Source organism: Bactrocera oleae, chromosome X (assembly GCF_042242935.1).
Source record: "Bactrocera oleae isolate idBacOlea1 chromosome X, idBacOlea1, whole genome shotgun sequence".
NCBI lineage: Eukaryota > Metazoa > Arthropoda > Insecta > Diptera > Tephritidae > Bactrocera > Bactrocera oleae.
In genome coordinates this window covers 15,104,427-15,128,895 of record NC_091541.1, presented here as the reverse complement: position 1 = coordinate 15,128,895, position 24,469 = coordinate 15,104,427, and the positions used below count along the sequence as shown (strand labels likewise).

The 24,469-nt window shown below is 33.2% G+C and overlaps 1 protein-coding gene and 2 pseudogenes across 1 annotated transcript in view; 2 read left to right on the top strand and 1 right to left on the bottom strand.

Annotated features, from left to right (window-relative positions):
- The window catches only part of fuss (SKI family transcriptional corepressor fussel), a 171,468-nt gene that overhangs the window by 30,781 nt on the left and 116,218 nt on the right, over positions 1–24,469 (top strand). The gene's annotated exons all lie outside the window — the stretch shown is intronic.
- Positions 5,807–7,666, top strand: LOC138858064 (uncharacterized; annotated as a pseudogene).
- LOC138858063 (uncharacterized) lies at positions 7,988–11,916 on the bottom strand (annotated as a pseudogene).

The following is a 24,469-nucleotide window of genomic DNA, read 5'->3' as shown; positions in this document are numbered from 1 at the left end:
TATGTAACTTTATTAAGTGCAATCTTGCAATTTCATACAAATTGTTGGTAAAACTAGTTAGGGCATTAACCATCGATAGTCAAAGTAAACTATCGATAGTGAGACAAAAATAAAACTAACGATTGCTTTGCAGCTCTATAAAATGCTATAACTTAGCTCTAAATTGACGCCGGTATTCGGGCAGCAGTCTCAGGTCACTTATAGTGACTTTTCGGTATTCGAGTGAATTTGTCTCGTCTCTAATTAAGCCAAAATAGTACCAAATTTTTAAGTTTTCGAATAAGTCAGTGCAATCATTTTGTGAAGATGGAGAAAAATATTGCACTATTTTATATTGAAATGAAAAAAAGAGGAGGAAGAAAAGTGATGCATCAATAATTGTAATACTAGTGAATAATCAGCAAGTTGTTTGTTTTTTAGCTATACTCGCAGGCGCGATTTGGTGCATTTACAAATGCGAGATAGGGAAGGCCCGTTTTGTAAGAGGAAAATACGTTTAGGAAATTCTTTCGCTTGCTGGGTCCTGGTAGTAGAACTAAAACTTCATAACCAACAAAATTCGGCTATTGAATTTGAGCTTCGAGTAAGTTAAACGTCCATTTGTACACATAAAAAGGTCACCGTTGAAATAAATATTTATTTTCATTTTAGTTCATTTCTGTTCTATACTTCCTTAGCAATAGCTTATACCAAAGTTGTGTCGGAAATGGGTTTCTTTCGGTTATGAGCCAAGCTAGCATATGAACCACATTTGTAAGCATGTAAGCGAAACGAAACATCAGAAAGTAATCCCGAAATCGATGGAGGAATACAACCGGGTTATAGTAGGGTAAATTCAATCTATAAGAAGTTCAAAGGAAAATGCATACCAAATTTGGAATAAAAGGTTTTATCAGTCACCGACTCTATCCCTAGGGCCGAGCAGACGTGTTTTTTTTCCTTTTCGTTGTCCTCTTTTCCGCCTGAGCGGAAGCACGGTTTCTATTTGTGTTATAGTTACTTCACATTGTGTTTGTATATATATATAGTAATTACAAACTTATAACTTGGGACATAAGAAACAATGGCCCTCGGGCCTCTCAATCGTGGGGATAACAGATTTGCCTTGCTGGCGTCTGACACCCAACTAAAACGAAAAAAAATATAAAAAAAAAACAATTTGAGCCTTTTTCTAATCTTACAGAAATAGAAGTGAAAAATCCTAAATACGTTGTAATATCGTCCGTAGATATAAATAAACCATTAAATAAGTATAATTGCTTTGCAATTCATTCCTCATTAAAATTAGTATACAAATACATCATGAAAATCACAGAACTACGCGACGCTGTCTTTGCCTATTCAAAAAATAAATTTTTACACGGTGTCTGTAAAGTGAATACGAAATACCAATTAAAACTCAATTATATTAAAGGTACAATATATGCCCTATACCTAATCGACCTAAGTGAACAGGAAATCATTAATAACTTATCTGACCAAGGAGTTGTTGAAGTGTACAAATTTTCCAAAAATATAGTTTTGATAAGTACCAAATTCTCAACCACATAGATGTCACATGGCATTTCGTTAAGGTTAGACTATGTTTTCCAAACCCTATGCGATGCAAAAGCTGCGGGAAATTACTTGTAAATCATACTGCAAAACGCTGTAACAACCCAAAAATATGCAATCGCTGCAATCGCTGCAATCTACCTCCCCATAATCTTGAAACTGCGATTTATTTGACCCTGAATCTGCAAGAATATATATATGTATTTAGGTAATTGTATAGAAAATTGTTTGTACCACCATGTGGTCCGCAAAATACTGAAACAATACTTTACATCATTTAAATTAAAACTACTTTAAACCTCGACATTGAACAACAGCGATCCGTGGCAGCTAGCTTTACCGAGTGTTGGAACACCTTGCTCATGCCACTAAGAAATACGACATGTTATAAAATGCTGCTGATTAAGCCATTGGATTATACACTACAGCTATTACTATGTATTTGACTTATTGTTTACAATATAAACACATCTACACAACACTGGCTCAACATATTTTGCACCAGCCACATGGTGGTAAAACTAAATAAAATTGTTTGCCATTATACTTACCTTGAAAGTAGGCATAAAATTATCTGGAATAACTTTTGTTGTGCCAAATGATGTCATTTGAAAGATCGTAGTGGCCCTGATGGCGGTACCAATGGCATCAATTTGACTTAGCCGCTGGCGCAACACAATCCAGGGGCTTCATTTTTGAATTTCAATGCCTTGCAATGTGGACACACAACATTCATTAGTCCAACAGCAGCAATTTGCTCTGAACTGTAATCAATTGCCACATTATAACTGGATGCAGCTCTGTGCGGATTAAACACGACATTTCTACGTCGTTGATTTCGATTCCGTTGAACTTCATTTCGCGCTTCGCGTTGTCCATCAGTTAGATTTGCTCTTATATATCTTTGACTTGCAGTATTTCGAGTTCTGCGGCCTAAGTTTGTACGTCTGCTTGGTGGCATTTTTAAAAACGAAAATACAACCGAAAAGAAAAAGTTGTGTAGTCATCAAAAGTTACCCAAAATCTATATTAAGCTGTGAACTTACCGTGATAAACAAACACTTATTAGCAAACAACAAACTTCTTAGTCCTTAAAACAATACAAACTTTATCAAAAACTTAACAAAATTATTGTTGACGCTATGTGTGTCAGATTACCACAGATTACTAAATTATTTTATGCAAAGTTTGTATACTGCGTTCTGAAATCTAACTCATAGTATACATATTTTATAATTATTAAATACTTACATTAAAATGAAATCATCACTGGTATTATTAATATTACCGTCAAAGTCTGTATATTTAATTCTGGCGAGTACTTTTCAAAAATTAGTAAATTAGTGCGATAGAATTTAATTTAGTAACCACATTTCCGAACAAACGATGCTCTTTCAATATAGTCTATGGCTGTGAATGACGATGACATTCGTTACGCGCGTTTGTTAGAATATGCAAAATTAAATGTATTTGTTCAATCTTTCTGAGACATTTGTTTAATATTTTTTTCCGTAAGAACCTTCTCTAGAGTATTAGAAAACTACATAAAAACACGTAAGAAAGGGCTAAGTTCGGATGTAACCGAACATTTTATACTCTCGCAAAGTCAAATGGTATACTCGTTTGAGATTTCTTTGTGGATTGACCGATATTTTCGGTAGAAGGTCAACTATAGGCACCCGCCTATTTCCCATATAACACAGTTTTAAATTGCATCTTATTCTTTCACTTTCCAGTATGCAAACCAATTAACAATGATTGTATTAGGGTAAAATTTTGCGTGAATAATCTGTTTAAAGTATGGCACCTTGTGACCAAAAATTGTCTTCATCGAACCAAAACTGTTCAAGCCCCTAAGTACTAAATATGTGGACCCCAATGCCTATAGTTGACCTTCTACCGAAAATATCAGTCAATCCACAAAAAAATCTCAAACGAGTATACCATTTGACTTTGCGAGAGTATAAAATGTTCGGTTACATCCGAACTTAGCCCTTCCTTACTTGTTATATATTTTTTAATAAAATTATGAAATTAGTAAAGTCCTTCTCAGTTAAAGGGATACCAGAGGAATGGGGATCATTTTTATATGGAGGATATTATAGATTACAGTTTAAATTGAATAGGTACTCATACCTAAGACAATAGGACTAAGTCAGCTAAATAAAATAAAGTGTAGTGCATCAAAGCTACGCTATGGCGGTACGAAGTTCGTCGGGTCAGCTAGTACACAGATATAATAACATAATACTCCCGCAATTTTCTTAACATCTTAATGATTTCAACTTTGCAATGGAATATCAACAGATATTTAAATAATTTTCACGAATTGCAGCTACTAATTAAATACCTGAAATCTTCAGTGTTATGTTTACAAGAAACACATATATGCCATAATTTCGACCCTAAGCCTCCATATGGCTATAATGGTTATTTCCTTAATAGCCCTCAATACCAATCCAGAAAACAAGGTGTTGCAATTTTGGTAAAAGAAGATATACCTCACAAAATTGTTTTTACCAATAACACCTTACTCACTATTGCGATTGAGATATTATTTAATCCAAAACTAACAATAATCAATGCCTACAAGTACAACCCTTCCAAACAAAGTTTCTCTTGCTCAGATATCTTAAATATTTTAAATAAAACGCAAAATTCTATACAATGGATGGGCGCTTCCAACTCATGGAGCCCGATCTGGGGTTCTCCTCTATCAAACGACAGAAGTACAAAGATTGAAGACGTCTTATTAAGCAGCAACCTCATAGTTTTAAACGATGGTAGTCCTACATACTTCCATAAAACAGTTCGTAGCTGAAAAACAAAAATCTTTAGGCCATAAACTTTTACCTTGCGGTAATCTTAGCAATTCAGCGCTAAATTTAGAATCTAATATTTGTACTGATGAGTTTGACGACGCACTATCAAACTCCAGAGGTAAAACACCTGGTGTCGACAGGATTACCTATGACATGTTAAGACACATCCCACATGACGTTAAAAAAAGATAGTAAATCTTTACAATACTTTCAAACGGTATATACCCTCAAAGTTGGAAAATCGCTGAAATCGTTCCAATACTGAAACCTGGAAAATCTTCATCAGAACTTACAAGCTATAGGAATATTTCGCTGCTTTCTTATTTAGGAAAGGTTTTGGAGAAAATAATCTCCAAACGTTTAATGTGGTACGCAGAAAAGAGTAGACTGATCAGTCACAACCAAGTCGAAATCAGAAAGAATCAAGGTACAATAGACGCCCTTTTACACTTCGAGCACCATTCCTCCAAAATTATTTCGAACAAAGGGCACGTTACCTGCCTTAGAGTCTAAGCTGCAAAAGCGTATGATCGTATCGGACTTTATAAAGTTCTACAACTATTAGCAAAATGGGAATTTGGACCAAAATTCTGCAACCTACTTAAAATTTTTTTAAGGAATCAAAGATTTTGGGTTAAAGTTCACAATAATTTTTCTTATTGTTTGCCTTTAGAAAATGTAGTTCCTCAAGGTTCCCCTTTGTCTGTGGTAATATTTATAATTGTATTTAATGAAATCAGCGAGATACTTTCCAATTTCACAGTCTACTACTGTATATATGCAGACGACATGCTGATATTTTCAAAACAACTCGATCTGAATAACGTCAAATTAACTTTTACGGAAATACTTAATAATATATCTAACTGGTCGCTCACATCCGGCGCTAAGTTATCTTAGATAAATGTAATATCTTACATACAAGTATGTGTCGTAAAAGAAAATGTGACAATATTACTTTCTCTATTAAGAATATAAAAATACCTACTGTAAATGATATAATGTTAAAATTTTAGGATTAATTTTCGACTCTAAGTTTAAGTTCAAAAAACATTGTTTATATATAAGGAAAAAACTTTTCGATAGGTTAAATATAATAAAGTTTTTAGCCTTACGAAATTCTTTTATTTATCCTACAATACTTATCAATATCGTGAGATCTTTACTATTCTCAATTATCGATTATGGACTACCAATATACGGATATCACGCCGGCAGCGAGTTAAAGAAACTCTATGCGCCTTATCACATGGCAGTAAGGCGGAGATTAGCACATTAGGACTGATACCAAAGGTATATCTAGGCTCTAACCCGAATTACACCTAATTCTTAAGTACGTTGATGAACTTGATAATCACCTTTCACCAGTCTTCTGACTGATGACTTGGAACAAATCCTCCACGAACTACGATTTGTATAAACAAGAGTTTATGCAGCGCAAGACAGATCTCTATTCAGAAGGATGGAAATTTATTTACACTAATGGGTCAAAAAATCCCCACAACACCGCATATGCATAAAAATGGATTACTTTTATCACCATCTTCTGTTTTTACCGCAAAAACATACGCAATAAAAGAAGCTATCCAATGGATCACGTCTTCCAAAGGTAAATATGTTATCTGTACCGACAGCCTTGCAACAGTCACAGCCATTCGAAATACATCCAACAGCGCCCTCTAATCAGATAAATTCGGGATAAATTGATTGATAGCCCAAGTAAAATTAAAGTAATGTGGATTCCAGGACACTGTGGCATTCCAGGCAACGAACTGGCTGATAAAGAAGCAAAAAACGCCACTCTTAGTTGAGGTATTTGCGTGACACCTAATGAAAGCAACGATATTGAGCGATTTGTTGAAAATTTCTCAAAGTTTAAAGCGAAAGCGGTCTGGTATACTTATGACAACCGTTACTGGCTCTTAAATCCCGAATAAAGAAAAGCAGTATACCTCTCTACATGCAGCATCCCATAGATCAAAATTTTCACACGACTCCGTTTAGGACACACCATCTTAACGCACCAACATATTCTAGGCCGCAACATAATGCCTGCCTGCCGGCTTTGCAACAGTCCATCAAATTCTGTAGAACACATATTGAACATATGTCCTACCTTTCGTAATATACGACTATGTCGAGTCTTCTTCTTCAAAACTCCTCAAAGAACCGTCAACTGCCAACATAAAAGAAATCTACAACTTCATCTCCAGATTCCACAATTTTCCTATACTAACACATTATATATTGCTATCCTTTAATTCTAAGCATAAGCATAGACATTTGTATTTAAGTATAACCATAAGTATTAGTATATATGTATGTACATACACATTAGGGTGCTTTTTTTATACTCTCGCAACCTGTTGCTACAGAGTATAATAGTTTTGTTCACCTAACGGTTGTTTGTATCACCTAAAACTAATCGACTTAGATATAGGGTTATGTATATATAAATGATCAGGATGAAGAGACGAGTTGAAATCTGGGTGACTGTCTGTCCGTCCGTCCGTCCGTGCAAGTTCTAACTTGAGTAAAAATTGAGATATCTTTCTGAAACTTGGTAGACATGTTTCTTGGTACCGGGAGACGGTTGGTATTGCAGATGGGCGTAATCGGACCACTGCCACGCCCACAAAACGCCATTAATCAAAAACCAATAAAATGCCATAACTAAGCTCCGCAATAAGATACAAGACTGTTATTCGGTACAAGGGATCACATTAGGGAGGGGCATCTGCAGTTAAAATTTTTGTTTTAAAGTGGGCGTGGTCCCGCCCCTAATAGGTTTAATGTGCTTATCTCCTAAGCCGCTAATGCTATAATAACAAAATTCATTGGAAGCAAATGTTTTTAGAACCTCTACCTATAGTGTGAAAATAGTTAAAATCGGGTGGCAACTCCGCCCACTCCCCATATAACGGTACTGTTAAAAACAACTAACAGCGCGATAAATCAAGCACTAAACACGCCAAAGACAATAAATTTTATCTCTGGGATGGTACTTTATAGGAACCGCGTAGTACGGGCCCCCACTACCCCGCCGGTGCAAGTTATAACTTTACCGCAATGTAGACTTTTGTAGAACGTTCAATTCTGAGGAATACCTAATGACGGGTGAGATAATTCCATCAAAGGCCGCTGAGTTATAAAATTAAAGAGAAAAAAATCAAGTTTTACGTGTATGTTAGATGGAAAATCTTTACAGGCCTTGGTCTAGTACTTAATATTAATATTAAGAGCTCAAACTTTCAGGGAAATCCTTCATCGACAAGGACAGAAAAATCTAATAAATTGCACACCTGAGCCAGAAACACAATAGAAAGAGCATGTGGCATATTAAAATCGCGCTTCCGTAGTTTATCCAAGCAACGCGCATTTCGCTATGACCACTCAATGGTTTAAATTTTGTTTATGTACAAGTATGTGCAATATTTCACAACATATTGTAAAATAACCACATTGTTATGAGCGAAAATAATATAATGGAGAAAGAGTTATCGTTTGGCGAAGTGCGCCCGGATGCAACATTGAATTTAATGCAGTTTACAGCTTGACAGAATTGCATAAATTCATTGTAAAATTCACACATATATGTTTTTAATTTTTATTCATATTTTGTTGAATTTTTGCGACAGGGATAACATTGCGATTGCCACGTTATTCAATGACTTCGCAAATTTATTCATGCATTGGAGAGACTCCACTCGAAATTATTTCTCCTCTTGCTGACTATTGGTAATCATTGTCATCAGTTTTGAAAACATTTCGTCTAACGTAACTTTTCGACTGCGCGATATTGACGGAGTGTCACGAAATACAATACATCCGCATTCACTGTTAAGAGGCTACTTATCGACATTATTGAAGTGTCATAGAATACATCCACATTTACTATCAAGGGGTTATTGCTGTAGTTTTCGATTACAAAGTCATCATAAATTGAAAAGATAAATATTTTTACATATTTATAATTGGACGTACATATATATAGTATTAAATTTATTACTTCTGCTCCAATGAATGGAATACCGGCGGTTCCATTAACCACACTGGTCCCGAACGTAAGCCGATCGGGCGTTTAACTGTTTTGCCAACTCCAACCATAGCTCCTCAATTCTCTTAGGACGTGTCGGGTGATTTTTATGAATCTTTATGATGAGCCTGTAATAAAATAATGAAAGGAAATAATAGTAAGTAAGTTATGAAAATTAAGTTGTTCAATATACTTACCTTTGCCTTCCATATTTGAAAATTAAAATTTTTATCATCAATTTCGCTGCTGAAATATGCTCTCAAAATTTTTTTCCATGTAATCGATAAATATATTTCAAAACTGTTAACTTATACTTTTTTTTTGTTAAGCTGATAGCACTGTCCTTAATTACTATGCCAAAAAGAAGCGCGATCTGTTAACCAGTTTGCTTGCAGCAGCTGTTGAAATCAGTCGACCTCAGTAGTGTTTTGCGATTTTTACAATTGAAAAAAATATTGAACAGAGAATTTGCATCAAATTTTGTGTTTCGAACCGAATTTCGTGTGCGGAATGGTTGCGAATATTAGAAAAAGCTTATAGTAAACAACAATTGACGACAAAATTGATATTATTGAAGATTAAAAATTTTACGTTTTATTTAAAATGTCCGGAAACTTTCGCAATGTATATTTACAGCTGATGTTTACATTTTCTTTCACCACATTTTTTGGTGAATATTTTTGTGACTGTCTCTAACCGAATACCAAATGGTCCTACCTGACAAACAAAGCTACAAAATTGCAATTATTAAATTTTGTTACTTGGGACAATACTAACAGACAAAATAGCGGCATAAGATATAAAGCTGTAATTTGGTACAGGGGATTGCAGAAACAATAGGCCTCTGGGTTAAAAATTTGAAAAAAGGGATATTGCTCTGCACTCTAATAGTTTAATGTACATACCTCCTAAGCCACTAAAGCTACAACAACCAAATTCGCTAAGGACAACCCCTATAAGAACATCTAGCGACATTGTGAAAATAGATGAAATCGCATTTTAACCCCACCCTTTCCGCATTTAACGGTTTTGTTAAAAGTAACTAACGGCGCGATAAATCAATAACTAAATGCGCTAAAAACATTAAATTTTACACCCGAGGTGATACAAAAGGGTTTTATAGGAGCACGTGTCGAAATTGGACGATGGGCGAGGCACCGCCCACGTCTAGGAGAAACCAAATATCTCGGACCCAACTCGACCGATTTTAACCAAATACTGAAATTCGGGGAAAATGTTTCTTTGATAATAATATACTATTGTGTCAAAGTGGGTTGAATTTATTTAAAATAGTGTATCTTTGGAACTTAAATGGATAAAAACGGACGAAAACTTTCCTTAGCCCCCATATAACTAATATTCAGTATTTTGAAACATCCAGCTGACTTCACTCCAATGAATTGAATGTAATCAACCCTTCCATTTCTTTGCCCCCAATATACCCGATATAATGATTTCCGAGTTTTCAACTGACTTTAAACCGTTTAGGGTGGTCAAAATGTGTGATATTTCATTAAAATTAGGTGGACAAGTTTTCTTAAAAGACAAAAGATTATATTAATGGTTTGGCGCTAATATAAATGAAATTGGTCTTGGTTTAAACCTCATGTTCCTAATATAATATAAAGAATTTCGATCCTCTGGTTGGAATTTTTCATATCAACTCAATATATAGTATTAAGTTTAGCCTCTTTGGTTGTGTTTATATCACACATACCTCATTTGAAGATGATTTAAGTATAATTTTCTCTGACAGGAAGTAAAATATAGTAAAAAAACTAAGGGAGTCTATGAACTTCAAAATAAGTCAATATGATACCAATCCACTCACGATTTTGTCAAACAATGAAGTTGAACCCTTTCGCCACATTTTGTAATATAAAGGTTTGACAACACCTGAAGGTATTTAGCCGGCTTTGATCCTTGCAAATTCCAAGGATATAAAATGTTCAGTTACATCCAAACTTAGCGCTTTCTTACTTTTGTTTACTTTACGTTCAAAGAAATAAATTAACGGTTACACGTGAACTTAACTCCTTCTAAGTGGTGGATGTGTTTTTATAATGTAAGAGTTTTTTGAAATCGTTGTCGAATGTTCTGTGATTATTTTGCCATTCTTAAAGTTATCTATGATATATAGATTATACCTTATGATCCCAGATAACGGTAGCATTTATCTTTCTGGCCGAGTTCCATTTCTAGCAGCTTCGTCCAGTGTATTGATCGACAATTTCGAAATGATATATAAACTACTTCAGGTTGGGCTTAAAGAGTGTCCGACACTGCCGGGAAGTGGTCTAGCGGCTTGTTGTCCGGAGTGAGCAAACGCTTCACTCAACACGCCGACCGCTATGTGATCTGTTAAGAAGCTTATTGTCTAAGCTATTTAATAGACTGCCGATACAAGATCGTAGACTTTAGATCCTCCATAGTAGTAGGTTTCAGGGCACTCTTTAAAAAGCAACGTGTGACGACGTTAAACATTGTTAAATTAATTCTGAGAAGGATAACTAACTGCTTTAACATCTTGTATATTGTCAGAAACAATTTTGCTTGGCGAAGTCAAAGCGTTTGCAGTCAACGGCGATTTCTACTTGTCTTTTTTCTGTAGCTCCTGTAGCCCTTGCCCCAGTCAGTCCCCATATACTCAATAAAGTGAATAGGGGCAGACTTTTTACTGACATATCGGTAAGTATACGAGATATTAATTCATCCAAGTTATTGTAGTTAGTTGATAAAAATTCCCTAATCATATTTCGATGGAGTATCGAAAATGAATGAAAACGGTACATAAATACTAATATCGGTTAGAAAAATATTAAGGTTGGCCCGAAAAATTTTGAGTATATATGTACAGATATAAAATTAGCGACATTCCTTCTTTGTTGGACGAGTTTCTCCTCCTATTTATGACGAATGTTTTGATATTTGGCGTGTTTAATTTGACCAGCACGCATTAGCAATGTATTGTATTCACTTATTTTGTATGGAACACTTAGCCAACATAATAATATTCGCTTATCAAAAACTATCTTAGCTTTTATATTGAACTAGAAGCATTGCCTGTTGATTGTTTTTTTTCCGTTCATAATAATTGGGTTTTTGCAAACACAATAACGATAGACCTTATTTTGACAGTTGAAATTGTAAACAAACCAAAATTACAGATTTTTGTGGAAGGGAATTGGGTCAGAATCAAGACCATAAAACTTTGTTTTCAGCTTTTTGTAATAAATAAAAAAAAGGCAATTTAATCTTCTCTTCACATCAGACATTTTGAAATAAATTGAATATCAGCTGATTGTTCTTGATATTATATTATGATTATGATTCTTTGATATGGAAGTGTGACGGCATACGATATTTTTGCACACAACAGCCTGTATTCTGATTTTACCGCGGGCGATACTTCGAAGTATGGTTCTAAGTTGTCCAACTCATCTGATTTACTTACTTCACCAAATCCTGGAAGAAGCAATTGAAAGCTTGGTAGTACAGAGACATTTTCGAGAAATTTCTGTGTCAAATTCTGTACTTACATGCATGCATGGAATAAAAATTGCGAGAATATTATTTTTTTTGTGAGGGTAATAGCACAGACAAAATCTAACGACTTTTTCTAAAGTAACACCGAAAAGGGGAGAGTCGAAGCCCTCGGGCAACTCCCTGAATACGTGCCTGGGTGTGGTAGAGTACATTTCTAAACACTAAACTACGGCAGTAAAGAAGTTATACTTTTTTAAAGACACGTTTCAATTATCTGAAAAGAAGGCAAAAGCGCATGACACAGTTGTACTAATGTATAAGAATGTGTTTGCAGCAAACTATGATCCAATCAGAAGTCGCAAAATAATCGCCAATGGGATGAGATTATTTTAGCGATCTAATACTATTGGCTGTTATATCTTTATATATATATAGTAGTTAAATTGTATTCAACCTAAAGAAGGGTTGTTTTGCTTTGGTTAAGTCAGTAGCATTAACTGATTCTTACGTATGTGTACATAAATATGTCTGTATATAATATATGGATGTTTTGTATGTAATGCAATACTTTTCCAGTTAAACAAAGTTTGATTTTAAAATTATTAGTCAAGTAAATGGACAAATTTCGATTAATTTTCATTTTTGGTATTAGATAAGCTTTTGTAATGACCAATATGTCCTCTTACTTTCAAAGGATCTACTTTAAAATCAAGACAGCAATATAAGTATGTGGTATATGGGGACTGAGGATAATACATATGTAAAAACCGACTTCTCACGCCCCATAGGTAGGTAAAACATATTGGATGCAACGCTAAGTGTAACATTCTCGCTTTGTGTCGAGAAGATAGATCTTTTTTTACATAAAGGGACGGAAATTATTATATTCTCCTTCAAACGATAATTTTGGACCATGATTTGAATCCACGAAATTCCGAGATTTATTGTAGTTGGAAAGTTAAAGAAGTGAGAAAGTAAGGTCTACACACCTGAAATTTCAAACGTGTTTTTCTCAAAACTATATTCTTTAAACTGGCGTCCACGATTTCTCAGAAACAGTTCCATCGATTGCATTAAAATTTAGTCGTAGATTAATCACACATGTGGCTATCCCACAAACTAGGATTTTTGAAAAATATTGAACGTTTTTTTCATAAAATAATTGTCGCAAAACATTATGAAATTTTGGGTTTTTATGTCTAAAAGCATTTCAAAAATTTAATTTTGAAGATTTGTAATAGATCCTAGTTTTGGCGATAGCCATCTAAATACAGATTTACATACTATTTGGTTTTTTGATTTTAGATTAGCCAGTCTGCTAATGGACGCCGCATGTCTACCTTTTTTCAACATGGTTGCGATACTGGAACGATAAATTTCGCAATTAACAAAATATTTTAACTTAAATAAATTCAAAATGATAGCTAAGGGCTTAATAAATATATAGTAAAAAGTTGGAAGCTGTGTGTTTTTAATTTCACTATAAAAAATTTTGGAAAAACATAAAAAAAAACAAGTAAGGAAGGGCTAAGTTCGGATGTAACCGAACATTTTATACTCTCGCAATATACTCGTTTGAGATTTCTTTATATATTTTGCTTCATTTGCATAGTGGAACGTGAAAGAATCAGATGGAATTTAAAATGGTGTTATATGATTTCGCTCATTTTCGCACTATAACATAGAAATATAAGAAGAATGTATATATACCGAACTTTGTTGAAATCGGTTAAGCAGATTTCAAGATATGGGTTTCCGCCTAAAAGTGGGCGGTGCCATGCCCACTGTCTAATTTTGAACGCGGTTCCTATAAACTCATTTCATACCATCCTAGAGATAAAATTTAATGTCTCTAGGGTATTTAGTGCTTGATTTATCGCGCATTTAGTAGTTTTTAGCCGTACCGTTATATGGGGAGTAGGCGGGGTTGTCACCCGATTTCACTTATTTTCACATAGTTGATAAAGGTGTTAAAAACAGCCTTAGTGGTTACGGAGATATGCAAATAAACCTATTAGGGGACAGGACCACGCCCACTTTTAAAAAAAAACTGCAAATGCCGCTCCGTAATGTGATCTTGTGTGCCAAATAGCAGTCTTGTGTCTTATTGCAGAGCTTAGTTATGATATTATTTGTTTTTGATTAATGGCGTTTTGTGTGCGATACCAAGAAACATGTGTACCAAGTTTCATAAAGATATCTAAATTTTTACTCAAGTTACAGCTTGCACAGACAGTCATCCGGATTTCAAATCGTCTCTTCATCCTGATCATTTATATAATATATACATAACTCTATATCTAACTCGATTAGTTTTAGGTGATACAGACAACCGTTAGGTGAACAAAACTATTATACTCTGTAGCAACATGTTGCGAGAGTATAAAAACAAGTGTCCCACAAGATGACCAGTTTATTTTAAGATGGCACAATATGTATTTTGTGTCTTTGGGAAAAAGTCCTTACACTGGAGGAAGCAACTCCCTAAGTCATCTTTACTATCATAAGCTGCATCCTGTTAGGTGAACACGTTGAAGATATATATGAACCTTGACACCAACTTGAAAAGAGTATCACTTAGTTTGCAAAATTACAATTGGTTGAAATAATAATAGCAAGAGTGATAAAATACAATATAAATTACAATAAAAATAAGTAACGGAAATAAATTCTGGTGCAGCAGAATGTTAGATACACTCGTCATCCGTAGGATCGTCGTGTAAAATATTACACGGGACATTGGGTTCACGGAAGTTTAGTACTGATTTATCATTTTTCGACAGGTTGATTTAATATTGTGAAGATAATACTGTAAAAAAGTTTTTCAGGCACCTTGAAATATTTTGCACGCCTTTTTGCAAATTGGAAAATGTGAGAGTCTCGAATGATCGTTTGCAAGCGCCTCAAAATATTTCAAAGTGGCTAATTGAAAGTGCGTTCAAACTTAACTTTTTCTTACTCATTCTAATTTTCAGCATGTTTCTTTCTGAAATATACGAAAATATACTTATGTATATTTATCATTAGCGACTCCTCGTGAAATTGGTGATTTCTTAATGGTTAGAAAAGATAATATTTTCTGAACGTCTGTATTATAATAAAGTATTTAGTGCCCACTTTTACTGTAAAATATAGAGGTATGTACAAAATACAATTTTTCTACGAAATGAAGCTAAAATATTTGTGTTAAAATGTTTTAAAAAATGGTAAGCTACTTGTTGGTATTCATATACCCGTTACGAGAAGATGATGAAGAATGGATAAAATTATTTGTATTTACACGCTAGTCTACTACCAATGGAAAAATTATGCGTCGTTGATGGGATGTTCGCTTTTTTTGGCCACCACCCACTTTCTTCCCGCTTTTTATAACTTTCATGCCAGCGCCGTTATTGCGTTATGTTGCCAATGTTTTTCGCTTTCTAGTCCGCAGTCCATATTTACCCTTGGAATATTGCGCAACTCACGTGTGATTACTGTGCAAGTACGGTAAATGTAATGGTAGTTATCATACTATAGTGCTCGACACGCTACTTATTGTCAACATTGACAAGTTGCCGCATCGTGTTACTCTTATCATATATGCTTACGTGGAACCATCAGTGTCGCGTGTCAATGTATGACAAATACTTAAGTTGATTAAAATTAATGTGAATTAGAAATATATAAAATTACATATATACATTTACGTAGATCTGATGTGACAAGCGCCATGAAATGTTTAAAGTTTATACGTAATAACAAATGTTTATTATAATGTTATAACCACGATATATGCAAAAAAGCTTATAGAAATGTGCTTTAGATCATAAAATTTTTTTTAAAACTGGGTTTACATATTAATATCTACAGAATTTGATACTAGAGCCACAGGAACTGACAGCAGGTAGGACAAACAATATGTCATAAAAACGACGACGAATAAGGATAAATTTTCAAACGCGAATATTTGACTCTGGAATTGGTCAATATACATGTTTATATAATAGTTATTTTACTAACGAACTGTAATAATGCAACAATAAATGTTGATTGTGCAAATGTTTTATTCGGTTAATTTCTCAAAAAATTGATATATTAAGCAAATCTTTGTTTCTTTGCCCTCTCGAATATTTTCTATAATTTATAATCAATACATACGAAGTATGGTCCTCTTTACATTGACTCCTAAATAATATGATATTAATCTCTGAAATTCTTCTTCAATTTATTTATTTTTTTATTAGGTACATTAATTTTTACTGTCGCAATCTATTTCCGGAAAGGCAAGGAAAAATTATTAATTTTTCTATTAATAATTCGTTTCAATGAGTATTGTCAATAAATAAGACATATAGTTATTGAATATGTAAGTATGACACTTAAATTTTCTTTATCATCAAGCATTATCAATAACAAGTTAGAGCTAAGTTTGAGTGTCACCGATCATTTTATATTCTCAGGTTTTGACAAAACCATAGGTATATTAAAAAATATTGCGAAAGAACTTTACATTCTTATGTGATAAACTTGAACTTGATATACTTGAAAGATTACAATCATATTTGGTATCTTATTAATTACACTATAGGTCATAGACTCACTTAGTTTTATTACTACAGCGTTTACAGCTCATGGCGGCCATGTTTGTTTACGGATTTGTGTAAATTTTTGTCAGTGTATTCGGTAAGGTTTGGCGTAAACGGACGGAGGTATGCAGACAGAGCCGTGGTGGCCATTTGGCCGACCGATCTGCATAACAAAAAAACAGAACGCATTTTGACAAAATTTGGTGATTTATTTTATTTTAACCACACGTCGTTCTTGTTGGTAGACTCCTTATATTTTGCGTCGTATCCGCGATATTTATATTAAAATCAACCTAATTAATTTAAATAAGATTATATCACATATGTATGTCAACAAAGGAAGCAAAGTATACTTTATTCGGTATATGAGGATAAAATTCACCAGAGCATCGGAAATCGTTATATTAGGGATATGAGGTTTAGAACACGGTCTACACCGATTTCATATTCAGCGCTTAAGTACATGATGTTTATAAAAACATGTTCACGTAGTTTCATTAAAATGGTTGTGTGTCAAAAGGTAGAAAAATTAAAATTTTGACAGATGCATTTGTTTTGAGCTTCAACTGTCAAAATTTTACTTTCCATTTGATACAAAAAAATGTAAAATTTCTTTACACCATAGGAAAAAGTGTTCACCCCAACTCAACACAGTTAATGTTACTGTTTGGCCCACAGCCAATATAACAAATATTGACTAAAACTATTAAGCTCTGTGCCACATATTACGAGAGTTCAAAATATTGCGGCTTTATTGTAAACAATCCTATCTTTCATGTTGAATAACGCAGCGTGCAACATTTAATTTCAACCATTTCAGTAGTTAAAGAGTTCATCGCGGACAGAAAACACGAAACACTAATTTTTACATGTAATCATTATTGAGTCCATCAGAGAGACGGCAATCAGTATGGTATATGTATGTATATACTTCTATAGGGCTATGGCCAAGTTTGTAGTAATTCAGTTTAAGAAACCAAATTTTCTTAAATATTGATCGTTTAGTTAACAGAAGTCTATTGAATATATAGCCAAAGCAGTATCATTTTTAAAATATGGGGTTTTTGAATGTTGTATGTATCCATTTTACATATATGCATTATAAGCCTGGTGAACTTTCGATAATTAACATGTTAGAAACCACAAAAGTTAAAATCAATAAAACCACACTTTCTTCCCATACCAAAGGTCATATTCAAAAGTATTGAAAGTATATTAAATGTTCAATAAACAATTTCAAAAGCATTTAGTTTAGCAGTAACAATTTTAACACTGTGCGTTGACCATATTTTGTCCATAACAACATCTAAATAAAATTCGACTATAATCACGTTTACTTACCATGTAACATAATATTAAATTCCCTCACTTATTATGTATATAAACTAAGCACAAATGAAGATACCGGAAAAAAACTGTGCACAAATAATACATTTCTGGTGTGGTATCTCGTTTACAAAAGTTCTAGAAATTGGACTATAACTCTTCAAGCCCCCAGACATCGATTTTATTTTTATTTATGTAGAAAATATCGGTTAATTTGTAAGACACCTTTATGAAACTAAGTGATAATTTAAAAATTCAGTTCGGTTCTTCTTCCTGCCACCATATATTCGTACTTTAAACAATGATTTTAGAAATACCGTTTGACTTTACTATATTGAACATATCGGTCAATATGTCAAAATTAAGTCAACATACTTTTTTAGTAATATCTGCATCTTCTTACTCTTGCATATGTTGAACATAACCAGTTAGATTTTAACATAAATATATAAAATATAAAGCAAAATTTAGAAAGAAATTAAGAAATAACCTAAGTGAGTCCATATTATAATAAAATAAGATAACAAATGGGATTGTAATCGATCTAGAGGTTACCATCCTAATGCGATTCTGGGTGTTTGTGAACTTTTCTTAATTTCGACGAATAGTGAATATTGAATTCATATGTAAAATTTTTGGTTAAAAGTTAGTTCAGGACCCTTGCAAGTTACGAGAGTATAAATTGGTCGGTTCTCCTCTTACTCTTCCTCTATGTGTCTTACTATTCCCGTACCTAATTAATATCCTGTGCATTAAATAGTTTCAAATAATTTTTATAGGTCCTAATTTTTTACAAAAATCCGAATGTCCATTATTAAAATACGAATTGGTAAATATAAATTCATTATAGACGAATTGCCAGAGGGACTATTATATGATTAAAATTTTTAACTTAAATTATGCCAACGGTTTTCACTTCAAAAAGCAGTGTCACACAATCGACTATTTTGTTGGTCACTAACTCCATCCATAGGATTTTAAGAATTTATCTTCCAAATTAATAAATAATGAAAACCTTTTATTTCATTAAAACTAAAATATAAACAACACCGCATATATTCGATTTTTTAATGGCGAAAAAAGGCGGGGTATATTTCATATATGAACATCACCCGACTATGAATACGATTCTTTGTCAAATTCATATATCGAATTTTAAATATTGTAAAATATAAACATAAAAGTAACGTAAATCTGATACCATCTGTAGAGCACACGGACGAAGAAACCAATCTCAAACGGACTATCGCATAAACAGCGTTAGTCGTCATAAATTGCAATAACTCAGTCGATATTTAAGATAATAGTTGAAATTTGGTCTATAATATCCACATTTCATCTTTATTTTATTTCATACTAGCTGATACCCGCGACTTCGTCTGCGTTGTTGCAAATCCTTGAATAATCTCTCCAAAATTCGTGACATTCATATTTAGTCCGTGTCAATTTCAATACAAATGATGCATAATTGTTCGTAAAACTATTACCTATAGCTGAAACCCGCGACTTTGTCCGAGTTAGAACTATCCAATTTTTATGAATAAATTATGATTTAATAGTTTAAATGAACAATTAACGATATGTACTACCTTGTAATAATAAAGAAAAATTCTATGTGTATTCATCAATGGTACGCATTTTGTTTTTTATTATGAATAAATTAAACAATTAAGTATAAGTTAAAACGTGTTTTTTAGAGATACGTATTGTTTTTAAAAAAGTTAAAAAAATGGTTTTTTTATAGCTCATATGATTTTTTTAATTACACAACTTAAATAATCTATACAATTTACAAAATAATATATAAATTTTTTCACTTTCAATTAAATCTATATGCTATTTAAATAAAAACATAAAAACAATAAAAATAAAAACAAATAGATAGGATATATATATTTATAAACTTATAAAAACTTCAAAAATGATTATAATAAACTTATTATAATGCCTCCTTATAAACAATATTAGGTGTACAGTTATCATTTGTTAACATAACAATATTTGAGGCTTCACTTACACGTGAACATGCAACATATAATTGTCCATGACTAAAGCATCCTTGACTCAAATCAATACCAGTTTTCTTTAAAGTTCGACCTTGTGATTTATTAATTGTCATTGCAAAGCTAACATTAATTGGAAATTGTAATCTTTTGAATTGAAATGGATATTTTGATGGAATGATAGGTATTCTAGGTATAAATACTGTTTCGCCTTTATCATAACCAGTCATAACTACTGCTTCGATGATATTTTTTTGTAGAGAAAAACAGACAGACAGACAGACAAAGAATTTTATAGGTATAGATTACATTGCGAAATTGTCCTTCACCCATGCCATTTTCCAAGATAACGTATTTTTGATAGCTTAGATACGAACAAAGATATGAAAATAAAATATAGCATCCTCTTATCCTCCTGATAAAGTTTGTGGTTGCATTGTGTTATATCCATAAACTAGGGCAGCAATTTTAATTTACTATCTCATATCATATGCATCGCTAAGCCAGCAGTGAGAAATGTAAATGTATGTAAATAAATGTCCAGTGATGAATATTTTTGGCGTGACTATGTATGGAAATAAGATTCATGTGTTCAGAATCATTGCTTAACTGTAAATTTTTATACAATTCGTAAAAAAGGGGATAAACAGTAAAAGGTTTTCAAAATGTTTCTCCTTTCAATTACCAGTTACAAAATGGATCATGGATTAAAAATTCACTCGTATATCGACAATGACAAAGAGCTTTGCTCCTGTCACAAATTTGTCGAAGTGGCTATTATTATTTCGAGATAATTCGACTGGATGTTTTGTTCCTCCGACGCAGTGGTCCAGGTTACCAAGAATGTAGTCGAAGTTACAGAAGATAATTGATAATGTTGGCTTGGTCCGTAGCGGGCCACAGATGCTTATGAGGGCCACTTCTTCAACACGTTTTAATTGCTTAGCGAGCATGGTTTTTCCGAGGGTCTTTTGCCAAATAAATACGCCCTCAATATCATAGCCGCTTTTCTTGAGTTCTTTCAGTATGCATTAATAAGGATCCATAGAAAGGCCGAAGGAATCCCATCTTGCAGTGCGTGCCTCTTCACCTTTCAAAGGTCAACATAGTTATACCGCCGCCTCGGAATACAGTTAGCTTCCTACTCAACAGAATTTAACAAGCCGTCAGTTTCTTTTATGTGACAATATAATTTTTGCATAGTAAGTGGTATGAAAATGTAATTACTTGCAAACTAATCAAACAAATACAAAAAAAAAATACTTGTAAATGTAATTTATTTAACAGACCAAGGTAAAAAATTAGTCGAAAACTTTAGTATTGTACTTGGAAATCAAGACTGGTGAGAATCGATAACTCACGTTTTATTTAATAGTTTTGTTTTTTGATTTTTGAATGCTTATTTCAAAACATATTTTGCTATCGGTTTTTTCAAAAGGAGTTATTATCATTGCAGCATGAGAAGAATTGAGCTGGACACCAAGTTCTGTTGGTAGATATTTAGATGTATAGAGAAAATACAACATATATAATCAAACACCTTTTATCATTTATCTAGTAGTTAACAGGCTTACATAATTGCTTCCTGTTGGTATTAATTATTTAACACTTTTTTTCCGGAAACCATTTAAAGAGTAAAGGACGAGCGCTTTCAACTGGGCATAAAAAATCCTATTATTATATATTTGGTATAAAGGAAAAATTAGTAACAAATATCCTTATTGCAAAAGAACTAAGTCATTAAACAAAACTAATTAAATTATACACCGCAAACAGTTCATCTCCCAACTGAGCACGCGACCTCGCTTAATCGGAAAACCATTTCACCCAATTAAAAATTAATGCCGCTGTAACGATAGCTATTAAGTGGTTACATGTAAACATTTAAATAAGGGATCGGCATTTTATAGCATACTTGTGCAAGCGTGAGAAGTAGACGTATACAGCGGTGAAACAATATCCGAGTATGGATACGCTGTGAAAGCAAATACGCCCTGCGAGAATTTTTATACTCGCAATATAAAAGAATTTATTTCCATATGTCTGTCCGTAAATTTTATATTCCTGTTAAAAAATATATCAAATCCGTAAGGTATATACCAGCCCTATAAACAGAGTGAATGTTGACTTTATTTCAAATATCGATCCCCACCGATTCGAATGAATATTGATGGAAAGTTTTGTCTTATCATAAAACGAAGGTCTGCCAAGGAAACAATTTTAAACAAGTAAGAAAGGGCTAAGATCGGATGTAACCGAGCATTTTATACTCTAGCAAAGTCAAATGGTATACTCGTTTGAGATTTCTTTGTGGATTGACTGATATTTTCGGTAGAAGGTCAACTATGGGCACTGGGGTCCACATATTTAGTACTTAGGGTTTGAACAGTTTTGGTTCGATTTAGACAATTTTGGATCACAAAGTGGCATACTTTAAACTTATTATTCATTGTTGCTTGATATGCATAGTGGAAAGTGAAAGAATCAGATGGAATTGAAAATGTGTTATATAGGAAATAGGCGTGGTTGTAGTCCGATTTCGCCCATTTTCGTACCATAACATAGAAATATAAAAAGAATTTTATGTACCAAATTTGGTTGAAATCGGTTAAAAAGATCCCAAGATATGGGGTTTCACCTAAAAGTGGGCGGTGTCACACCCACTGTATAATTTTGAACGCGGTTCCTATAAAGTCATCTCATACCATCCCAGAGATAAAATTTAATGTATCTGGCGTGTTTAGTGCTTGATTTATCGCGCTTTTAGTAGTTTTTAATAGTACCGTTATATGGGGAGTGGGCGGAGTTGCCACCCGATTTAAACTATTTTCACACTGTAGAGAAGAGAGGTAGAGGTTCTAAAAACATTTGCTTCCAGTGAATTTTGTTATTATAGCTTTAGCGGTTTAGGAGATATGCACATTAAACCTATTAGGGGCGGGATCACGCCCACTTAAAAAAAAATTTAACTGCAGATGTCGATCCCTAATGTGATCCTGTGTACCAAATAACAGTCTTGTATCTTATTGCGGAGCTTAGTTATGGCAATTTTTTTTGTTTTTGTTTAATGGCGTTTTGTGGGCGTGGCAGTGGTCCGATTACGCCCATCTGCAATACCAACCGTCTCCCGGTACCAAGAAACATGTCTACCAAGTTTCATAAAGATATCTCAATTTTTACTCAAGTTAGAGCTTGCACGGACGGACGGACGGACAGACAGTCACCCGGATTTCAACTCGTCTCTTCATCCTGATCATTTATATATGTATAACCCTATATCTAACTCGATTAGTTTTAGGTGATACAAACAACCGTTAGGTGAACAAAACTATTATACTCTGTAGCAACAGGTTGCGAGAGTATAAAAATGTTTCCTAAGAGCTATGCAAAATTGAAAATTTTACTGTTTTTCCGATTTTATGGGTTTATGTATTTAATTATTTAATATTTCAGAAGCTACTGTTTGTTATATAAAGTTTTCAGAGGACACTTAGAGATATGAGAAAAAAAATTTTGAAAATTACCAAAATTCAAAAATGTTGTTTGATTGTAAATTTTGTCCTCAAAAGTTTTTATATTATACCCCTTACATATCTAAGGAAATTCTGTATTTTCAGAGGGGTGTTTTTTTTTCGTTTCAAAGATATGAATTTTTGAATTTTGGCATGCAAGTAATAGTTTTTTCTATTTTTGAACTTTTAATAATCTAAAAGATTTTTCTTATACCTGCTTTAATTCGATGATCAAGCTTTTCTCTCACAATAACCGTTTTTTGGTTCTAAACGATAAATAAAAAATACAACTTTGAAGGTTTTTCGAGATTCGATTTCGAGATATATAAAATTTTTTGCACGATCTTGAATAATATGTATTTTCTCTTAACAGACCGAATCGATTTCGTTTATAATTAGTACGATTATGAGTGAAAATGTTCTTTTACATTTCATAATAAAATTTTTTACAAAAAACAATATTTGAAAAAAAATACAACTTTTCAGTTTTTTTTTCTTAACGTATTTCTTATTTAGTGAAGAATCAAACAAAGTAAAACATGAAAATTTTCACTTGATCACAAGTTATCCGCATTTTTCTTTTTCTGTTATTTAGAGTTTTAACGACATGTGAGTAGGCGAGGTTATAATCCGAAATAACCCATTTTCACAGTGTGGTTAATTGAGGGCAATTTGCGAAATTATATGTTTTATTTTCCAATTTACTTACTTTGTTATTTGGATATTATCATTATAATGTGGATTAAATGTTCAAAAATCATCGTACTGAGTATATGGCGGCTAGAAAAAGTTGAATACCGATTCCAATTAACTTCGATACAAAATTATGCATTTCTAGCCAATTAATTTAACTCAAATATCTTTTGTAAAAGGTTCATCGTAATCCTCATATGCGGTACATGCTCGTGGATATGTTAACCGATATTGTTATATGGCTATATGGGTGGCTATATGGGTGTTATAAAGCGATATCCACCATGGTTTGACCAATATTGTTGTTTATCAAACGTGTTAAGTAAGTACTAAGTAAAGAGTATCTCTGTCGCTGCTTGAGCTATTTATTGTAAAAATAGGTAGCTGCTTTAAAAACTACAAGTATAATTGAGCTAGAAATGGACGAAGCTTTGGTCTGTGAGGGTTATTCTCAACCTATAAGTACAAG